A 24,008-nucleotide genomic window follows, 5' to 3' on the forward strand; every position below is an offset into this window, starting at 1 on the left:
AATGATTCACGACAATTTAGAAGATCCAAAAAGCCTCAAATCGCAATTACTGAACGCAGCATACGGTTTTTGTTTAATTATTTCTTAGCGGATCTATAAAGGTTCAACGTGAGAACTCTATATTACAAAATCCGATAATAGTTCCGCAGCATCCCGCCAGAGTCCGCCCGTGCAGCGCGTCTTGGCAGCCCATCAACCCCCGGGAGCTCGGCAAATCAGTGAGTGTTTTATCGTGCCAGGCAGGAATACGCAGGCAGAACACTGCACGGGCGTGTTGTGTGTGCGTGCGTGCGTGTGTACTACGCCCGGGCGCTGCTCCAGCTGCACAGTGCGATGAGCGGGCATGGGGCCCGCTCCCCGGATAACCGTGTGCCCATGACGTCACTCCCGGACTGCTAGGAAAGCTGGGGTGAGTGCTGCATGTAGTGCCCCACCTACTGAGCAGACTGAGGAAAACCACGCAACTGACAACTCCCCACCCCTTCTGTAGTTTAAAGCAGCCAGTGGTGATCGATGCTGTTCTGAGAACTGTAGCTGCTCCGGATCTGTCGGAGTGTCTGAGAACAACCGTGCAGCCCGATTCTTCTCGCACGTTTTATTGATTGTATCAGGCGGGTCCTGATTAGCGTTCTCGTTTTTAATATCCACTGGAAAATTTCATGGTTCTTGTCTATAGTGACTTTTAATCTTACTACGAAGGAAAAACACCTGCAAGTGACAAATGCCTGCACTCAGAATGGACAGTTCTCGCTTACATACGCATATTCCTCTCTATAGATCTAGTAGTGTCCATCTCTGACGTTGCTAATTTGTTTCTCTTGTATTACCGAGGTCCTTTCCGGTTACTTTATTAATCCGTATTAACCTCCGTGATTTTTCTCAGTCTATTTTCAAATGCTAAACCGTATTTTGACACTATTTTAACCTTCTACTTTATGTTAAACTTACAATTTACAATGTTTCAAATGAACTGACAGACTACTTTTAATACATATTGAAGCAGATAAATTAATATAATTAAATAAGGATCATTTTAAGCAGAGAAAACATATTAAGCGAAAATTTTGAACAGCTACTGTGGGTAATTTAATTAAGAATTACAAATATACAAACAAATATTTTAGGGAAAAGATTTTGTGAAGGTGCAAACTCTGTTGATGTAAGACATTATGTATAAACTTGTTTTATAAATATGATTGCTACACATGAATAACAAATGAACCATTGCACTTTACTTAGGGTCGGGTGTAGGAGACAAGTCGTTCGAAAGCCGTACGTCACTTGTTAGTTCTTTAATCAAGCTCAGTAACCCTGACAATTATTTATTTATTTATGGATTTAAATATCGAAACCTACTAGTAAAATTGATACGTATTTTTAGGCCTAATTAAATTATAATTCCAGAGAAGGATAAGACTAATTATTGCTAATATCGATACTAAAACGAAATACATTTTTTGAGGAATTGTGTTGGAAGCTGCAAATAATAATAATAATAATAATAATAATAATAATAATAATAATAATAATAATAATAATAACAACAATAATAGCCATTTAATGTGCTTTCAAAGTTGAATCCGAGGCCTTTTCCACGTTAAGGTCTTTTCGAAGCTTATGATAGCACTATTGACGACGATATTAATATCTATGTTAAGAACTAACATTACCATCAATATGCAAAAGTTGTTTCAAGGACAACCAAGTTCGTGAGGGAAGGAGATAAATGTTCACTTCCTTGTAGGAAATCGAACCCCTGTCTGCTACCTAATACTCAAATCACAGCGGATAATTATAATAATGATGAATACGGTCACAGTAATGTTGATAAAATGATAGCTTCATGCTCTGAGTGAACTTATCAGTATTGATTTTTACGATTCGCTCTGTTAATACCCATTGCCTTGCCCAGACACTCGCCTATTTTAAAATCGAATATAGCAGATACTGGCACAATACACAGTTCTGTATATTTTCTTAAAGCTATAAGAACTGAACACGAGATTTAGAGCATTTTTCTAATTACTTCTAAGAGCTCCAGAGGACGAATGAAATGTGAAAATTAAAGTGGAATAATAATATAAGACGAAAATATATTGAAGGAGCTGTGAACTATCCAAAATTCTTACCAGTTGCTCGCAACATGGAGATTATGGTTACGTTGTTACTAAGTAGTCAGAGTAGAGAATGTAATCAAACAGTAGTTCATTGTCTAATTGTCCACCAATTTTAAAATGACCTAACCTATTTGTAAAGGTGAAATTAAGTTTAATGCCAGTTGAACGGTAGAGTTACTGTTTACAAGGCCAATGATTTTTATTATTATTATTATTATTATTATTATTATTATTATTATTATTATTAGCTTTGCAAGCCATGAAGGCACCTTTAGCTGAATTGACATAAAAATTCCATCGTACTGCATCTCTACAGATCTTCACTCACAAATTTTTTACGTTTCCATATATTTTTCTAAGTTATATGAATGTCGAAATCTTCATCTTTCCAGTAGTCTGCCTCCGTGTGATAATTCTTCCAAAACTCTGTTAATTTTGTTCACTTCTGGGGCTCTTGCTATATATGTCATATCTACTTGCTTTTTAGTTTTAATTTTTATAACTATGTTAGATTCCTTAAAGAGACTGTAAGGTTCTTGTTTATTAATCTTCACCATTATGACCCAACTGGGTCGAATACTGTACGAAATATTATTTCACGTTATTTTGAAAGATTGTCGGCTTCCATTCATCTTCTTCAATGATTGTCCAGGTTCCAAAAGTATACAGATCAGATAGCAACAATCAGAAAATGTATGCGTCGGTATTTAAATTTCGCTTTATTTAAACTAATTTATTTTTCAAAACGTTGTCTCTTCTTCTGTAAGTATCTGATCTGCAAGATAGTCGACTATGTGACAGTTATCATCACACAGTACCTGGCTGTATTTGCGATCCGGCTGCCGGATACATGGTAGTTTCCAGTTGCTTTCCGCACCTATCTGATGATTATGATGATGATGTGATCATCATAAAGCCTGCGAAATGGCCTCAGGGTCAGATGTAAATAACCGAGTGTTTAATCGAAGAGTTAAAGAAAATCATCGAAAAAAACCCTCAACCAGGTAACTTGTTCCAACATCATCCGTTTTCGGGTCCGCGAGTTTCGCAGTAAGGCATGGTGGTCGTGCACTGCTTTAAGCGGCGGACTGCTAAATGTTTAATAGACCATAATAATGTCTAGTTCTTCTTTTACATCAGCGGTTCACAACCTATGGTATGCGTACCACTGGTAGTACGTGAGCCGCTGCTGGATGGTACTTAAAGTGTGATATAAAAATAAAAATTATCATAAACTATAAACAGACATTGCTGCTTTCTCTATATTTTATGGAACGCTAAATAAAATTATTGATACTGGAGCATATTATAGTACATTACGATACAAGGGTTGGAAGTGCTTTTTAAAAAATCGAGGGAAAGTTTGAAAAACTCGCTCTGCTCGTTTGTCAATTTCCGGGTTTTGTAATGCACTTCACAAACGTGTAATATACAACATTTTTTGCACGATCATATTTTTAAAATTGCACAAGCAATGTATTTTGCATTGAAAATTTAGACAATATTATTCCAAAGCCTTCGTAAAACTATACATTAATGATAACTAAGTGCACTGTAATGGGTCTATTTCAGTATAGCCTTATGTTATGAAGAATGGTTTCCCTAGCAACAAGTTTCTGTGTGGAAATTCTAACTTTCAAGGATAGTGCAAAAAAGTTTATTGTGGCCCTGGGAGCGACACTTGACGTTTTGCCATTATAAATTTGGTTAGCGGTACAGCTAATGTCCTAAATTAAAAATAGTGGTACTTCACTGAAAAAGTTGAGAACTGCTGTTCTACATTGTTAATCGAATATTAATATGTGTGCCTTTAAGTATTTAAAAATATCAGCTCTTTCAAATGTATTTATGGTAATATGTAGGTTAGTGCACTGCGATGTTCGAACATGAGAGAGGCAACCAAGTCATTAAAAACTTCGTCTTATTTCATATGGAAAACTAATCGCAAGATTTGTACTGAAATTCTTAAGCGGTCAGAACAGGGCTGGGCACATTACGTGATTCTGAGAAATGAGCGCTGTGTGCTTTAAAGAGCGGGTCTCGCGAGCGGTGTGACGTATGCATACTGTACGTCATTCAGTGTCGGTGCAGTGGTGACTCTGCAGTATGATGGCGAACTTTGAAGACGGAGCTTCCGCTCTTACACTAAAGCGTCCCGCTATTCCCAATGCTTTTAATGTATCGTGGGAGGAGGAGTTCTTTTTCGTAGAGAGTAGTGGATTAGCAAAGTGTTTAATTTGGCATAAAACACTCCAACTGATTAAGAAGTTCAATATCCAACGACATTATTCTTTACAACATGCTACTGAATATGACAAATATGTTGGTAATGAACGCCATAAATTAATACAACTTAAAGAAAATGTTTCTCAGGTACATTATATTAGAGTATCTATTTGATATTTACATTGCATTATAAGTTATTATACATTTAGTAATATATAATTTTAAGTTATACAAGTATTATGATTTATAATATATCATATTATATATAATGAACTGTAATATACTATACTATGATATATCATAATATTTGTATAATTTAAAATTAAATATTACTAAATGTACTATAATAACTTATAATGCAGTATAAATATCGAATAGATACTCTAATATAATGTACCTGAGAAACATTTTCTTTAAGTTGTATTAATTTATGGTCATATCATATCATATCATATCATATCATATCATATCATATCATATCATATCATATCATATCATATCATATCATATCATATCATATCATATCATATCATATATCATATCATATATCATATCATATCATATCATATCATATCATATCATATCATATCATATCATATCATATCATATCATATCATATCATGTATCGCATCGCATCACATTATATTATGTTATATTACATTATACTACATTATATTATATTATATTACATTATACTACATTATATTATATTATATTATATTACATTATACTACATTATATTATATTATATATTAACAGGATGACAATAATGCACTTAGTGAATCGGCTATGAGAATTAGCTACAAAATTTGCCACAAAATTGCAAAGAAATTGAAAACATTCAACGAAGGTAACTTCATCAAGCGATGTTTAATTATATTGGCAGATGAACTCTGTCCACAGCAAGTAGGGGAAGTGGAAGCCATACGCCTGTCTCGTAGAACCGTGGTGAGGAGGTTGCAGTATGTGCGTATGGGTTATGTAAATAAACCTAATGATTTGTTTGTGTGCATAGAGCGAAGTTTATTCCATTAAATTAATAAGAGTGTTATAAATTCTGTAATGTACAATGGATTGATTTGATATCCTTATAAACTATTAAGTACTGACAGACTGAATGACTAGAACAACCGTGGCTCTTGTTACATTAATGCAGGGAAGGTAGCTGTAATGCGAGTCCGCCACTGCGTGAGCGTTCTGCTTTGACTTGGAATTGAAGTGCCTTTCGGAGCGAGAGCAGCTCTGGCCGGCTAGATTGAGCCGCTCTCATGCCCGGCCCTGGGTTAAAACATGAAAGGGAGGAAGTGGAGGTTAGCGAATTTTCATAACAAGATGGAACAAAGACGACGGGCCTTTTTCTGCAGAGAAAATATCGGCGAAAATCGAACTTTGCCATACTCGACAAACTTGAACCGAATATTGCGCCTGTAATGCACAACGATATTGTAGGTGATTACAATATAAAGGTGGATTTCTATAAATTACTAGATATTTTGTCTTTTCAGTACTAATTTTCAAATCTGCCGAAATAGGCCTATAACTTTGTAGACTTTCATAGCAAGAACTGTGATGCTTTTTCACTTTCTCCCAGTTAGAGCTTATACAGTACTAAATCATGAGCATTCATTCATTCATAGTGTTCTGTTCAAGGACAGGTCTTTCACTGCAAACTCAGCTTTCCCAGTATTTTCCCATTTTCTGCCTTCCTCTTAGTCACTGCATAATGATCCACAAATCGTAATGTCGTCTATCATCCGATATCTTCTTCTGCCCCGAACTCTTCTCCCGTTCACCATTCCTTCCAGTGCATCCTTCAGTAGGCAGTTTCTTGTCAACCAGTGACCCAGCCAATTCCTTTTGTTAATCCTGATCAGTTTCAGCATCATTCTTTCTTCACCCACTCTTTCCAACACAGCTTAGTTTCTTATTCTCTCTGTCCATTTCACACGCTCCATTCTCCTCCATATTCACATTTAAAAAATGTTTCTAGGCGCTTCTCTTCACTTCGTCGTAATGTCCATGTTTATATCCCATACAATACTACACTCCACAAAAAACACTTCACTAGTCTCTTCCTTAATTCTTTCTCCAGAGATCCGCAGAAGATGCTTCTTTTTTATTAAAAGCTTTCTTGGCCATTGCTGTCCTCCTTTTGACTTCCTGGCAGCAGCTCATGCTACTGCTGATAGTACACCCCAAGTATTTGAGGCTCTCTACTTACTCTACAGCATCATTTAGAACTTACCTTATTAAGTCTAGAATTTATTGTTTTCGTTTTATTTTTAATATTATATACTCGTATTTATTTGAATGTTTTAAATTATGAATTATTTTTTAGAATAGTTTTTTAACATCTTCAATGTCACGCTCTATAACATAAGCTATTCAAGTCTAAATAATTAATATAAATATTACTACAACAAGTTTACCTTCTTTACTTTTCTTCCTATGACCATGGTCTTCGTCTTGTTGGAATTTATCTTCAATCCATACTGCGCACAGATGTCATTTAGCTTTAGTAGCACATCTCTTAGTATCATTTCTTCTTCTGTTAACAACGCCATATCATCAAAAAATCTTACACACTTTATCCTTCTTCCTCCTACTAACAATCTCGCATGTTCTGAAAACAGTTCTTCACTAAATTCTCCAAGTATATGTTAAACAGTGTAGGTAATAATGAAGATAAACTAATATATTAATTTTGTTTCTTTTACTCCAGCCTTCAAAGATTTAATGAATCGCTTATTATCAAACTGCACTTTATTAAAAATTCTGGTTGTTCAGAAATGAAGGAAAACTAATGCAGTTAGACTTCAAACGGTATTTGTACTACTAAAGTTAAGGTAGATAAATTCCACTTTCACTCCAAATGAGCAGTTTATCACATTCCCTGCAAAATTCTGCACTGAAGCATACTTTAATCCCATATTTCATAATGTGGATAAACTTCAGTTTGACTCTAGGCGACTCAATTGATTAAATTATTTTTTCTATTACTGGGTTGGAATAATTTATTAAGGTGACAATAAATCTCCTCGTTTAACTTCTATATTTATATTAAAACTATCGGTCAGCTTAGCTCTCTCTTTTACCATAAACTTGGAACTGGTTATAAATATTATTATTTAGTTAATTACTCATGGATACCAAATTTGTCTTCGTTCTCTATCAATACTGTCAACTGCTCCCTTGAAATCAATAAATACTGTAATACGTGTAATTCTTATGAAAATTCGTATTCATTTTCTGACATTAGTGTGATTACAAAGATTTTATCGATTGTAGATAGATTTTTCCTAAATATACATTGAGCATCAACAAGCACATCCTCTGTACAATATAACTAAACGACAAACGTAGTATCAATAACGTATTTTGTTAATAACTTAAATGCAAAGTTAAGAAAAGATATCTCTCTATAATTATAGAAGATTCATGGAACTCTTTTTTTATTGTATACATTGCACAGATTAGAACATAATTTCCATTTTGTTGGTAGCTTCTTTCTTTCGTTCCTTAAAATTGCATCGTTCACTTCCCATTTGAACCAGCGAACTTAAAATGCAAAGCCAGGCATAGTAACAGCTAAAGCAATGAGAACGACTAGATCAGTGATTGCTCAGCATGTTCTAACGACTCGAAAAATATTTTTTGGAAAGAATCTCGGATATAGAACAGAAACAAAAATACAACAAAGCGATCAACCCGTGCAGTGCACGTATTTTTAATACGTGTTTTACCCAGCAATTAATTTCTGTTGTATGGGATCTTAACGTGGATTATTGAAGGCCAATACGCTTGCGTGGATCTTGTTTACGACGGCCGGACCAGGACTCTTAGGACGCCAAAGGAATCTCAATGAATTACAAGATAATGAGTTTAACTTCTGAAACAGATGATTGTTATTCAAACAGATTACACTGTTATGCGTCGTGTTAACGTAGTGTGGTTTTAAGCCCGATTGAATCCATCGGTTCAAGGAGCTAAGACATGAGGTAAGAGTTAGAAATTTCCGTGCAATAGCGGTATAAGTCTGATGGCGTTTGTAGGTTAACATGATTGCAGCATATTAACTTTTAGCACTCATGCTACTTATTCTATATCCTAATCGGAGTCGGCCTGGTTGGCGAGTTGGTATAGCGCTGGCCTTCTATGCCCAAGGTTGCGGGTTCGATCCCGGGCCAGATTGATGGCATTTAAGTATGCTTAAATGCGACAGGCTTATGTCAGTAGATTTACTGGCATCTAAAAGAACTCCTGCGGGACAAAATTCTGGCACATCCGGCGACGCTGATATAACCTCTGCAGTTGCGAGCGTCGTTAAATAAAACATAACATTCCTAATCGGCTAGAATATCATTTGTAACACTTCTTTCTCCAGGATGAAGCTTACATTACGTAATCAAGTAATGAATATAGTCATCTTACAATGAAAAGTAGGCCTACATTTCGCTATTTATACAAACAGGCGTATGGATTCTGTTATTTGTACTAGGGTTATTAAGTTTCCATATTTCTGGTATGGAATCACTTCAAGGAGCTTTATAATGGAATGGCTCAGTGGAAAAATGACCCATGCCAGAAAAACTAAATTTTGTAGGAGAAGCATTTATTTCACTGATATTCCTTAGGAGAAGCATTTATTCCACTGATATTCCTATCTTCAAGTGAAGAAGAGGCATTTATAAATGCTTATCATGTCCGGGAGACACATGCCACAAGACTGGAAGTTCATAAAAGGGTCCTAGATGGCAAAAACCTGTCGTATTGATGAAGAAACTAAAAATCAACAGGAATGTGGTATGGGCCCCTTTTCCACTGGGCCCCTCAATTGTTTAACCTTTTCATACTAGTAACAACTTCTTCCAAATACATTGGACTGATAAAGGCTGAAGTTTATGCTTTTCAGTATTTTATTGAGCTCATTATTTATATAATAATTTTTATTTTTTCTGTATTATTATTATTATTATTATTATTATTATTATTATCATTTAAAAGTTAATCAAAATAATCTTTCACTGTTATTTTATTCATAGCATATTTGTAACCATGTTTCCTATTTTGTATTCAGTTTCAGTTTTCCTGAAAATTCATTTATGAGATCTGTTTCTTCTCATTAAAGACCTCGTTTTCTTTTTTTTTTTCTTTTTAAGAAACGAGGCTCTTCTTTATCACACGGCTGTTAATCTTCGTTTTCGAGTGACAACGTTGCACTTACGATCAAACTGTGTAGGTATCTCAAACTTTTACTGTCATAGTCTACATTTTCTTACTCTTCTTCTCCTTCGTTCATTTCTTCATCCCTCTGTCCCTCATCCTTATCACCATCATCATAGTTATGGCCAAAAACACCATCTCTAGGATCCGTTAGGTACCATAAACACCATTACCAATAAACCACAATACCACTATTGTCTCTTCTATCATAATCATTACCACCAACACTACCACCATTACTATCTCTATCATAATCTCTGCCATTATCTCATTACAGTGGCGTACGCAGAATTTTGTCATTATTAAAATTGTTTACAATTTTATTTATATTATCGGTATTATAAATTTTGTGTACTATTATTATTATTATTATTATTATTATTATTATTATTATTATCAGCTGAGTTTTCACAATGGATGCGAAACTATTTCTGGAAAGAACGGTCGCGAGAATATCGTCACGCTGCTACTGCGAAGAAACATTTGCCAATATGAAATTTTCACTAACCTCACGAGAATCACTACCGGTATGCGATTTATTGCTACAAAAATTGTAAAATTGAGCTGTGCGGTCGCTTAGACATATGAAAGAATCCGGAATGGTAATGTGAAGTTTGTATTAAAAATATGAACTGTCTAATGCGCAAAACGTTAAAGGAACGTTTCACAATAAAGTCAGAATTAAAATTAACGAACGGATGAATATCGCTGTTAAAGTGAGTTTAAAATCGAAAATGCACAATATTTAATGTCTGCACTGCAGAACTGTCAAAACAACCTTTTTAATATGTTTCACAACAAGTTATATTTCATATTGTGTAAGCTTATTCTATTACAAGGTCGGTACTAAGCGGTAGGTCTCTCTACAATAAAGATAGCATTGTTATAATTCGAACGTGCCGCAGCAGCACAGGGATTACTTTGAAGGAGGGAGAGGAGGACTATGCCTTATGTCGATGTAGATTTTGTTACTATGACAGTGAAAAATTAGAGAAGAGAAAACAATTATGAATTAAAAAATACTCAAATCTAATTATATCATTTTTTTTAAGTTCAAGGGGAGGGTTCAAATCCCGTAACGGCCCCTTGTATACGCCTCTTTTTTCCATACATATTGATTGATGCATGTTCGTAGGGTTTCCGTTCGTCATCACAACATTCCGTTGTTAAGAGGTTATTTATAGTTTGTCATTTGTTATTTGGAGTGTTGTGCTTGTAAATAAGCTTTGAATTTTTCGGATTTGAAGAAAGTTTTTGCTATTTGTGGGCTAAATAAAATGGAGTGTCAAGTGAAAAAAAAAAGAACACTTCCGACATAATCTTCTGTTTGAGTTTAGCCTGGCGTCCTACATATAGGACACTTCTACAGTTTTTATAACTTTAGTTATTGCGTTTGTTCTTCTTTTGCTCAAGAGATGACAATTTGTATGAATGTGAGTGTGATTGTGAGTGTGCCGGGTTAATATTAATTAAACAATCATCAAAAATATAAAATACATCAGGACTGTCGCTGGGCAGTAAAGTAACCTGAACACACGTTTCAGCGTCACATTGTTGACAAGTAACTCCATCTGTTAGCACAACCATAAAAGCATCTAATAGATGCTATAGAGTTACCAACAACGGAAAAAAAAGAAATGACAACAGTCACTAGTGTTTCAGTAGACACAAAGCAAATGATGCATGATCAAACTTGCTCATTATTGTGTCATTTTGTGTGGCTTCATGTGTTTGAATTGTGACTTATTGAAAAATGGCTTCAGCTCCACGTTCCGAAGCTGAAAAGTAAATAATTCTTTTAAATCGGTTATCCTTTATGAGTAGCCTATATATTGTTTGTAATACTTAGGAAATATATGAAAGATTATGTAAATATGGAAATATTGCACATTTTTTACTTTCCGTTTCGTACTTACGGTTTGAAATATGGTGTCCTATATGTAGGACGCTAGGCAAATGCAACACCTGTAAATAAGTAAGAGTATGAATAGGTATGGAATTTGTTCATTTTGTCGAACTGTATTTCTATGCATGTCTATATTTTAAATATTTTATGTTTATTAAAATTAATGCCAATGTACAAGATAAAATATAGGTCTATTTTTTATTTAAGTACATACTCAATGAAATTTTGACTCTATTGACATGTGCAGGCCAATAAAAAATAAGATTTGATCGTCTAGATCAGTGGTACTCACTAGAAATCACAAGAGAGCCGAATATAAGAAACGGTATCTGTCAGAGAGCAGCCCAAATTTCACAGTACTCAAACTTGGTAACACGCAGCCTTGTTACATTTATGGATAAACACATTCATTACTGATTACCGTCGTTGATTTTTATATTAATAGTTAATTGTTTATTATTATTATATTATATTTATTATATTTATTGTAATACCACAATTACATATAGTAAGACAGTAAAAAAAAAAATAGGGGTATATTTAGATTCAAATTTAAATTTTCAAAGTCAAATGACCTACATATGTAAGAAAACTTTTTCCATAATTCATTCCCTCAGACACTTAACCAACTTACCTCTCAGCCTTAAAAAGAACCTGATACAATCTTTAGTGATGCCGCACTTCGATTATTGCGATTCTCTATTCACGAATCTAAATACTGATCTTGCCCATAGACTACAGCGTGTTCACAATATCTGCGTTCATTTCGTTTGTAACATTAGAAAATTCGATCATGTAACACCGTAACTAGAATATCTTGGAGTCCACTTAAAGAAAGAAGATTCTTCAACTCTCTCTTATTACTATTTAAAATCATCCACATCTCCACACCCTCTTACTTAGCATCTCGTTTTGTTTACCTTTCACTATCTCGAACCCGGAACATGTACCTTCTCTCTATTCCTCTGCACAGAACATCCTTCTACTCATCATCTTTCAGCATATCTATTCCACGCCTCTGGAACTCTCTCCCTGACCATGTTAGAGACTGTCGGACAATTGCAAAATTCAAATTTAAATTAAAAAAATCACATTCTAGTTCATGGAATTGCTTTTTGAACACTTTTCAGGTTGCGCAACTTTTGCTTAACCTATGACATATAGTAAATATTGTATTTATGTTGATGTAAAATTGACAATTAACATGTAATGTATTTATTATTATTATTATTATTATTATTATTATTATTATTATTATTATTATTATTATTATTATTATCAGTTATCACTATCATCATTGCTATATCCGTTTTTCTTTCTTTTTTTCTTGTATTAGCTCGATGAGAGCTCTATAGTGTTCTTTTGACCCTGTTGATCCTCTATAGGGCTTTAATTTAATTTGTATTATTTTCACCAGTGTCTGTATTTCTTTTTTATATTTATGTGTACTATCTGGTGGGATGGAAGAGAAGGCCTTATGGCCTTCATCCTGTCAGATTAAATAAATAAATAAATAATAATAATAATAATAGTAATAATAATAATAATTATTATTATTATTATTATTATTACCATCATCATCATTATTGTCATAATTATTATTACATAATTTTAAGGTAGCTTACAGTTATGTAGACTACTGCCGTGAAGCTGAAGGTCGAACTCTGCTATTCTCCTGCACAATTTTGTCAATACGAGCTGGTTGATATGTGACATATTCTCAGCAGGTTTTTCAAGTTCATATTGGTGAGACGAAATCTAGGTTTACCCTTGATGAACTTTATCTTGCTGAAAGTCATTTCACACATTGATAAAAAAAGACACAAAATTTTATATGCACACGACAGCAAGTTTTCGAACTGTTTTTCTGGAACTTCATTCCTAAACTCTAAAACTGAATTTGTTTTTCGTTTCTCTTGAAAAATACGTTCTAGTTCTGAATTCTGCTGGAGATCAATAAGTTCATTTTTGAGATTTATAATCTCAGGGCCAAAAATTGACAACCCAGTCACATCTGCTGTCGTTACTGACCAGGGATTTTCGACTAATCGAAATGGGTTTCGAAACTTTCGAATATCATTAAATCTCGCGCTGAAATCATGGCATAGTATAGTGAGAAATTCTATGAAGGGTTGCAAGTTTATTTCTTCCTCTGAGTTTTCTTGAATAAGGTGTTGGAAGCATGGGAAACTAGTACAAACATTAATACTCAGTTCTTCTGTATACATTTTCAATTTTTCTCTTAATGAAAAAATTGCACTTTCCAGCTGAGTAATGAGTTTATTTATACCTTGCATTTTAATTGGCCATCACTCAGTATTCCTGTTATATCAGCCAGGAAGCCAACTTTTAACCACCATAAAAAAGAGTCCAACTTTCAACCACCATAAAAAGAATCTAGTTCAGGGTATTCTTTAACTCTTTCACTTAAAAAGAGTTTTATTTCATGGCGAAGATTAAAAAATCGTTCGTTCCAAAACTCTTCCTTTACTCAACCGCCTGATAAATAACATCATCATTTTCTTTGAGGATTTTTATGAATTACCTATGATTTAGTTCACGTGATCTAATGAAATTAACAATATTAATTACTTTCTTCATCACAGATTTGAAAGTTTCGTCAAATTTAGCAGCAAGATTTTCTTCATGTAAAATGCAATGATATGTTAATAACTGGTCTTTAATTAAATGTTTTTTTTTTAACAGAGAAATAAATCCTGTATAGCAACCTACCATTGAGGAACAACCGTCAGTACACACTGAAAAAAGTTTGTTCAGGTGAATTTTGTATTTGTCGAAAAATTATTTAACTGCTTAAAAAAATCTATTCCCTTTGTCTGACCTGTCATACAAATTACAGTTAAAAATACATGCTTTATAATCGCTATCTTATTACAATAGTTGACAAATAAAAGGAACTGAGAAGTAGAACTAATATCTGTGGACGAATCAGGAACAAGTCTGAAATAGTCACATTCACGAATTTCATAGAGAGTACAAAAGCAGCATGTCTCCCGACATTTCGTTAACTCTCCTAACACAAGTACAGTCAGAAAGTTGTAACTTTTGTATGTCACTTTTTATCTGTTTTGAATTGGAAATTTAGAAAATAATGTTTCACATATGACTAGAAAACACTCCTTAAAGATCTCTGCATCAGTAAACGATTTCATTTTGCGTGCTAAAATTTCTGCTACTTGATACGATGCTTTTATTGTCAATTTATTTCACTTACGGTAGCAAACATCATTTTTTGTTTAGACACTATTGACATTTTAATGTTTTTAGTTTTCTGCTCTCAATTTAGAATCTTTAGGATACTTGCTGTCAAAATTTGAATGCACGATATTATAATGCCTACTAGCCGTACCCGTGCGCTCCGCTGCAGCTGTTAGAAATAAATATAAAGTAATTACATAATTAAAATAGGACGTTTGATCCAGGGAACAACTTTTACAACAGCGCAAGATAATCTGCTTCGCTCATTACCCAATTTTTTTTTGCATTGCATTTATTGCATATATATATTTTATGTATTTTAACACGATTCAATTGAGCATAGTTAAAATTTGAATTATAAAATAATGGATTGCTAAGCTAACGTACTATTACTGCATACTAAATCAATACACTCTCGTTGTTCGTTAATTCTCTGAGATTAAAATGAGTGTACATAAATATTATTTTAAGAAATACAGAAAACGAATGTACAAAATAGCCTATCAAATTTTCTGTGCATAAGAAGCTATTTTAATTAATTAATTAATTCATTCGTTTATTTTATTCCATAGATGTTACATGAGCAATGAAGCTTTAAGATGTGGAACAAGTCAAAATTTTACAATATTACAATTACAATTTTTACAAAATTTTATAGTTTTACAATTTAGTAATTTTCTACAATTTTTACAATTTTGTGCAATTTTTTACAATATTTTGGCGAGATGTAGTGAGATGAGGTGAGGTCCGAGGATTCGCCAAAATATTACCCGGCATTTGCCTTTTGGTTGGGGAAAACCTCGGAAAAACCCAACCAGGTAATCAAATCAAAGGGGTTGATGCCAAGGACTCGCCATAGACCATCCGACTTCAGTCCCACGGCTGTGGAAAACCTCGGAAGAAACCAAAGACCAAAGGGGGATCCAACCCAAGCCGCAACGCAGCTCCGGATCAGCAGCCCAGGGAGTCTGCCGACTGAGCTACATCGATGGCTCTACTAAAAGTATACAATACATAGCCAATCAGATTATTAAATTTACAAACGCAAACGATCATTCATCAGTTGAGCTATATGTATAATACAAAACAAGTAAGTTAATTAAATTTAAGGCATAAACAATTCAACCAGTTGTGATATTCAGAAATTGATAATACATATCATGCAAACTACTTCAAATTACAAACACAAACCTGTCCTCGATTTACTCAGACGTTACTGTAATGACGTTATAGCATTATGTCCATCTAGAGAAAACACACTTTCCAATGGTGAAATAATAATTAATTATGCAAATCGGTCAATTTAGCTTCTGATATTACTTCAGACAAACACAGAAACATTCTCTGTAGGCTATGTTTAATAGCTTTCGATTGTTGATATCCAAGGCCCCTGTTTCGATTGTTGTTGTCCAAGGCCCCTTATAGACGAAGTCATTTGTTCTTAATTCATTGTACCGTCTTAGATGGCGTTATTTTAATTTTAAAACTCATTTATCTCATTGAATATCAGTCCTATCAAAATTTTGTAAAGAATAAAACTTATCGGAAATCATTTTTAAAGAAACGTTTGTTATGTAACATTTTTCACAAAAATCAATAATAAGCGAGATATTTTGATTTATTTAATTCAGGCCCCCTTATAACACCCCTTTTAAATAAAGTATTTTGAATGCCATATAGCCTAAAATCTAAGTTACAACGAACTTAATTTATATTACAATTTTCATATAAATCGGTTCAGCCATTATCGCGTGAAAAGGTAACAAAAATACAGACAGACATACAAACAAAAATTTCAAAAAAGCGATTTTCAGTTTCAGGGTGGTTAATTATATATGTTAGGACCAATTATTTTTGGAAAATCGAAAATTACCAGAAAAATTTCGGCTATAGATTTATTATTAGTATAGATTAAGATAAAATCGCTTATAACCGTGAACTATGTCACGGCATAATAAACACATGGCACTGCCTTCCTTTTTAGGAGGTATGAAGAAAAAATCATGCTCCCAACTATTTTGAAAAGTCTTCCTTGTTTTTCCAGTTTTTTTTCCCTTTCGAAAAAACACTGGCCATTATTAAACACTGCATTGCAATAAACTTACCACTATCAATTAACTGTTCAACTGAATATGAGTATAACAGTAACCGAGTATTCAGTCGCTTGTTCATAGAAACTAAGAAAAATGTATGTTTCATTTTGAAAGCTTCCGACGACATTGAACAAAATTCAAACGTACACTTCATCAAAACCAATAAGGCTGAACATAGACCATTTAATACATTGCATTGTTGAACAGATGCGCTACTGCACTGCACTGCTAGGGATTATATAGGGATATCCAAAGTTTAATAGAATTTCAATAAAGATAGTAGAAAGTATCCAATATTTTAGGAGGTGCTAGTATGCATCAAAACAAGAAAATAAATCTAATAAACATGGGCCCTACAACACATTCTGAGATCTGAACACTTGTTCATAGGAGGTGCTCAATGTGATATCCACTCATGGCAATGCATTCCTCTGCCCTTCGGCGTAAGGAATCACGCACTCTTTGAAATTTGTTTTAATATGTTATTAAGAAAGTCCTGATAACGATCTTCAGTTAATCTAGGGCCTATGTGGTAGCACGTATGGCCCTATTAATCTATCACCAAGAACGCCTACCCACAAGTTGATTGAGAATCGGTGCTGATGCCTTGTTTCTTCAACAGCATGGAGATTTTCATCAGCCTGTAACACATTCTGATTACGAAAATTCACAACACCATCTCTGCTGAACCCCGCTCATATCCGCAACCAGACTTTTCTTTTCAGTAGTTTTTCATCTACGGTACGATTATCTTGTAGTCTGCTGTATTGTAGAGCAGAGAAATGCATTGTCATTAATGGACGTCACATTGAGCACCTCCTATGAGTAAGTGTTCAGATCTCAGAAAGTATGTGTTGTAGGACCCATGATTATTAGAATTATTTTCTTGTTTTGATGCATACTATCACCTCTTAAAATATTGGCTACTTTTTTTACTCCCCGTATTTATACTTAAAATTTAGAATTTAGATGTAAATGTAACGAAAGTAAAATTATTCCAAAAGCCACAATAAATGTCCTCGAAAGCCGCATGCGGCCCGCGGGCCGCGTAATGAGTACCGCTGATCTAGATCATTTTGTTACTCTCAATGACAAACAAGTCAGATGGAGCCAGTGTCATATGAAATACACAACACGATGTACTAAATGTGATGTAGAACTTCATGCAATGTGTTTAATTGCATTTCATACCAAATCATAAAACTTGACAATTTAAGTCTACATAAAAGTTTTAGCAAAGTTTATTTTTTAACACTGAAACCCAATAAATAAAAAAAACAACTGTTGTTGTGAATATGAGCATTCATAATAAGACATTGTGCAAGCAACTGTTCTAATTTGTAAAATAGTTCACATGTTTCACAACGATTCACGTTCTTCTTTTCTTCATATTATTTTGGAAATGTTCAAACATGTCTAGTCACATTTTTACCACGTAAATGGTACATTAGTAATGCGGATTATTATACTGCTATTATCTCAATTCACTAAAAGTGACTCATCTCATTTTCTGCTATGGATGTGAATAAACTTATTTAGTAGGAATTAGTGTTTTCATTTCATACTTATCGCGTATTGTGTTACCTCATATTTGATTTATTGTGTTCATATCTTTCGGGATCAATTTTTATCACATTTGAAATGTTATTTTTAGTAAATTCAATGTTATGACATTTTCTTTCTTTAAATAAGTATATATACAGAAATTTATTCCGGTTAAATGTTTATCAAACAATCCCGATCCGGAATATTATAATAAACACATACGGAAACTAAAAGAAAACTAAGGAAATTCTACAGCCAGCGCAAGGAAAGCGTTGTAAAACAAACAAAATTCACACAACTATCGAAAGAACTGCTTAATGCGAAAAAGATAGCGCAGGAAAATTACCTAAATAAACTTTTCAAAGGTGAGCAAAACGGATGGGTGAATTTTATAAATATGTGAAGAGACGACGCAAGGAAAACTATTCGAGCCTCTCTCTAATACATGACCTCAATCAATTTATTGTACAGGACAGCGAAAAAGCAGAAAAAAAATAAATTTCTATTATGCCACTGTTTTTGGGATGAGGACAATAATACCAAACTTAGTTTCTGTGGAAAATATGGGTCAGTTTTCTACCAAGCCTAGAGACATAAAGAGAAGGATCTCTAAATTGAAAACTCATAAATAAGTAGGACCTGATGCAATCGCCGGAGACATGTTAAAATTGGTGTCACTTATGAGGTTCAAACCTTTCATCCTAGACTATTTTTAACTATTGCAGATAGATGAATTGAGGAGAAGGTAGTGAAGTGTGTCAGTGGAATGAGATATGGAAACGGAGGTACCTGAGAAAAAATCGACAACGTATGCTTTGTCCACTATAAATTCTCTCATGACTGAGATTCGGACACTATTTTCAATCTTTTATACTCCCGCTGCTAAATTATCCCAATGACCATTTTGACCCATTCCGTTCTCCTAGGTTCTTTTCACCAAGCCTATTTTCCCACTGGTAGCTTATTCTTCGCACTGCTTAATTATCACAATGGACATTACTGAAAAGTACATTTACATTTATATACATTATGTAAATACAAATTTTCACTGTAATAAATACAAAAAATACAGATAAATACAAAATACAAACAAAATAAAAGATTAATATAAAGGTACAAACAAGAGAATAGTCTATAATAATGTTTAACAAATTTGAGGATCGAACGAGCAGTGCTCGTATTCGCTCGCAGTTCAGAAATATTTCCAGTTCTTCTTTTCTCTGACTCTTTTTACGAAGTCCATTTTCCCAAAGTTATCGGCACATTTATTGTTGAGGAGATACCAAAAATGTAAAGATTATTGGTACTATTCTCGAAAACGGAATGCAGGTCTATTGCAATTACACATGGGGTTGGAGAACAAATTAATGCACTGAAAGGGAACATTCATTCGCATGCTTCAAATCAAGAAATGGTAAACATAGAATTAGTGGTTCAATGAATGACAAGAGTTGCAACTGAAGACTTACAAAATCCAGTGTTTCCAACTGCAGTCTACAGAAAGTTGCCAAACGGTAATTCAGTAGATTCGTTATCAATAGTAGACCCTACTGAAAAAGTCGCTATATTGCTATTTTAAGCAGCAATTGTTATTTAGTCAACTAAGAAAATTAAAAGAAATTGTCACCGAAAAAATTAAAAGTCGGCTGATTTAGCGACAAATGGCAACACTGTAGAAATCTCTGCAGCGCATATTTTTCCCACAGAACTTCCAAGAGTAGCTACCTACTATCGGGAGTATTAACGCAGCTCCCTGATCGAGAAAACCGGGTGAGGAAATGGGAATATTTCTCAGAACTAATCCGTTTAGAATATTTAGAGTAACGTTCACAGTGTTATACCGTTATACACAAGGAATAAAAGCCTTACCATCTGCTATGATGCCAATGCGCATCATACCTTTTGGGGCAACAGAAATATTATCAACATTAGAGGTCAGTGTTTTTGGAATATTTGTTAAAATATTATATTGACAATATTAACATTATTATTACTATTATTATTATTATTATTATTATTATTATTATTATTATTATTTTATTAGCCAGTGACAATTTTCTACTGCAAGATTCACGTAGACCAGACGAAGAAGAAGAAGAAGAAGAAGAAGAAGAAGAAGAAGAAGAAGAAGAAGAAGAAGAAGAAGAAGAGGAAAGTGAAGACGAAAATAGAAGTGCAAGGGTACTGGTAATTATTTTTGCGACTAAAAGGAATTTAGAGCTGCTAATACAATTTAATGGTTTATTGAGGAAAGTTGTTTTACTGGTGACCTCCACGTAACAGTTCTCAAAGAGTCATCAAAGTTATAGTCACGGGGTCGATAAGCCATGAACTTCAACATAGACAGTGAAACCATTTGTTCAGGGAAGTGCCTGCATTATCCATTTGTAATAAGCTCTCTTTCATGCAGTCGGCTGCTGAGGATCACAGGGTCAGATTTCCTGTTTGTTAAGCACTTCCGCTAAATCAGGCGTATTTTACCGAAGTGAAACAATCTCTGAGGCTGCGTGATTTCGTCTCCTGAATTTTCGAGATCGATTAACGATTTCTTTTACATATAGCGAGATTCGAAACATATTTGTTTCCTCAGTACAGATCAGAGTGAGTATTTTGAAGCGAGCGTGTACAGTTTCTTACCAAGTCTTCCTGCTAACAAATTTGCAATCATCGTCATGTGATTAGGGTAGATGATTACATTAACCCCGACTAAGCAATGTTGTTAATTATCGATAAATAACAAAACATAGGTAAATAAATAATTAAGTAAATAAATATGAAATACATCAACAAAAAAATTCATAAATAATTATAGGCCTATAAATCAATTGATGTTTTTAAACGGCGTAAGTCATGATTTTTTTACATTTTCATCATTTTTATCGTTGTTTCGTAAGTACATTCACAAACCCATCGTTTTTGCTTGAAATGGCGCCAATAAAATTGTCAAGTCAAAATCACAATTTTTTTTAATTTGTCAGTAGTCAATGACATGCATTGTTTTAGAACTATTCAATTGGCAGTGGCGGCTGAGAGCGAACAACTGAAAACAGACGAAACATTACAAAAAAAACTGCTGTTTCTGAAGAAAGAAGGCACGAACAAAGAAATAAGATAATCAATTTTGCAATGTGTACCCTATTCCACTTTGAGTATACACATGACAGAGTTGGAGACAAAATGTATCTAGTAGTATCAATGAATCAGTAAGTCACGTATTCTTCATGGCACTTCTGCGAGAATCTGTTCCTCCACCAACAAGCTCAGTCTACCCAGCAGGAAAAGTGCCAGTGAAACAGAAAGAAGTGCAAGGCTTGGAAAAAATGAAGCAATAGGCCCTACATCTCACGTGAGCATACGGCATTTTATTAAGAACTTTTCAGCTGGCCTACAGACAGTAATGCAACGTACGATGACTGGAAAACAGTACATCCCAAGTGAAAAGACTGATTTCTCTTCATCATTCATGATATTTTCCGTATTTTAAAATTTATAATTGTTATACATTCTTTTTGTTGATTGTGTATGATTTCCTGGAAAGTAGGCTAATTCAAGAATAGTACGAAAATATCTGTATCGTATTCTAAAGGGCGGCCTTTTCCATATTTTAAATCTCAATAAAACTTAAGAATCCACATAATGCGTATAATTACTTTAAAAAGCAACAACTGTAACCTAGACTATCAGCCACATGTCCGGAATTATAGGCTATATTTCCAAATAGTTTTCTTCTAACATAGTTCTTTTTTAAATTAGTTAAACATGTAAAACATATATAGGGCTTAAATTTTCACGGTGACTGTGATCAGAATTAGACTTTTGGATATTCCATTTTGTTCTGGAACTTGAAATTTCTACAGTTTCGGAACTACATGCAGAATTAAAATAATATAACTGTGCAGATTTTAACATCTTATATCTTGGATAGAGTACAACAAAAATTATAATATCGTACTAGTCCAAAATTAATACTATTCTCACAAATAATCCTCTAAATGTTAACGTTGTTTTACTCAGTAAGTACTATCCGTACGATTCTGAATGTTAAGGCTCATTCACAATGAAAATTAAACATAACGTAAGCGTTAACTTAAGAATATAAACGTTACGGTAAAATCAAGAAGTCACACCATCATTCACGTTGGAAACATAAACATAACCGCAAACATACTTGGTAACCATGGAAATATAACAACGACGCCATTTCCTCATATTCTGTCGTATACTTCAGCGCTCCACGATTGTGTTCTGTTTGCAAATCACGTAAGCATAAGCATGAAAGTTTGGAGTTTGCATACTTTCATGTTAAAGTCTTACGGTAATGTTTATGTCAATGCTTATGTGAATCATTGTGAATGATCCCATTTGGTAGCCTGGGCGCAAACTTCTGTGTTTATGTTACGGTTATGTTTAATTTTCATTGTGAATGAGTCTTTACTCTTATCATTACATAAACTGATAAGGAATGATTTATTTTTTTGCTGTTTTTCAATCAAATGCACGATTTTCTTGCAAATTACATAAAAATATTATCACGTAAGCTTATCATTATTTCGTGATGAGTTCAGTTCGTGTGTGTATTCGAGGCGACCGCTGAGTGTGCTTTTACAATTTGGGGGTGAAAGTTAATCTGATTTTCAAATCAATGCAACTTTTCTCTTACGAAATTATTTAGTGGATGTATATTAGAATGTGCAACATTTTCAAACCAACGATATCTCGACATGATTTTAATTTACGGAGAGAGTCACCGAAGTAGGTGTAATGCATTTGCCTGTGCTCGGGCATGAGTTCGATTCCCGCTTGGACTGATTGTTTTTTTCTGAGGTTTTCCCAACTCTAAGGCGAATGTGAGATAATCTGTGGTGAATTTACGGTCTCATCTGGTCAAATACCGTCTCGATATCACAAATTCCATCGACGCTAAATACCCAGTAGATGATACATCGTCGTTAAATAACTAAGTAAAAAGTATTTGTAGGGAATCACGTTGTAGGGCAGAGTTGGGTAGTATCGGACATCAGGTAATATCGGACAGTGAGATTCTTTCATCTACCACCAGATGATAATACCTGAATGACATGGTTACGTTTCTGTGATGTCGCATACAGAAACGTAACCATGTCATTCAGGTACTACGATCTGGTGGTAGATGAAAGAAACGCACTGTCCGATATTACCCGATGTCCGATACTACTCATATCTCCCCTAAATCTCGTAACGCTCGACGACTGTATGTTGAAAGTTGTCCAGGTAGGTCTGTGTACATACATTTATTTCAGTTTGTTAGCTTATCTGTGACACAGGAAGAGTAATATCTGTTTTTTTTGTAATTGTGGTAATAAACGACTTTATGAAATATCAATAGCGAGAAAGAAAAAATGTTGAATTTGGTGGAACAAAATCCAGGGCGTATTTGTAATAGCCGTAATATAGCCGTTAACGTTGAAGTTTCGCATTGCACTCTCCTAAGAACATTAAAATTTAGAGAGCAGTTATTACGCCCATATCACATCCAGCGCGTACAATGTCTATCGCCACATGATTTTCATCCACGTGTGTTGTTCTGTGAATGGTTGAGTAATTAGTGTAGCTAAGAGTTAGATTTTGTAGGATACACCTATATTATGGTTACAGACGAAACTTGGTACATGTGAAACGGTATTACGAAATTTCGTAATA

The 24,008-nt window shown here is 34.1% G+C and overlaps 1 protein-coding gene across 1 annotated transcript in view; it reads left to right on the top strand.

Annotated features, from left to right (window-relative positions):
- The first annotated feature begins 217 nt into the window (after positions 1 to 217).
- Alk (Anaplastic lymphoma kinase) overlaps positions 218 to 24,008 on the top strand; it is a 506,844-nt gene continuing 483,053 nt past the window's right edge. The window contains exon 1 of the mRNA XM_069812582.1: positions 218 to 409. The gene's annotated coding sequence lies outside the window, so the exon portion shown is untranslated. The remainder of the gene's footprint in view (positions 410 to 24,008) is intronic.

The sequence above is a fragment of the Periplaneta americana genome, chromosome 16 (assembly GCF_040183065.1).
Source record: "Periplaneta americana isolate PAMFEO1 chromosome 16, P.americana_PAMFEO1_priV1, whole genome shotgun sequence".
In the NCBI taxonomy this organism is placed as follows: Eukaryota; Metazoa; Arthropoda; class Insecta; order Blattodea; family Blattidae; genus Periplaneta; species Periplaneta americana.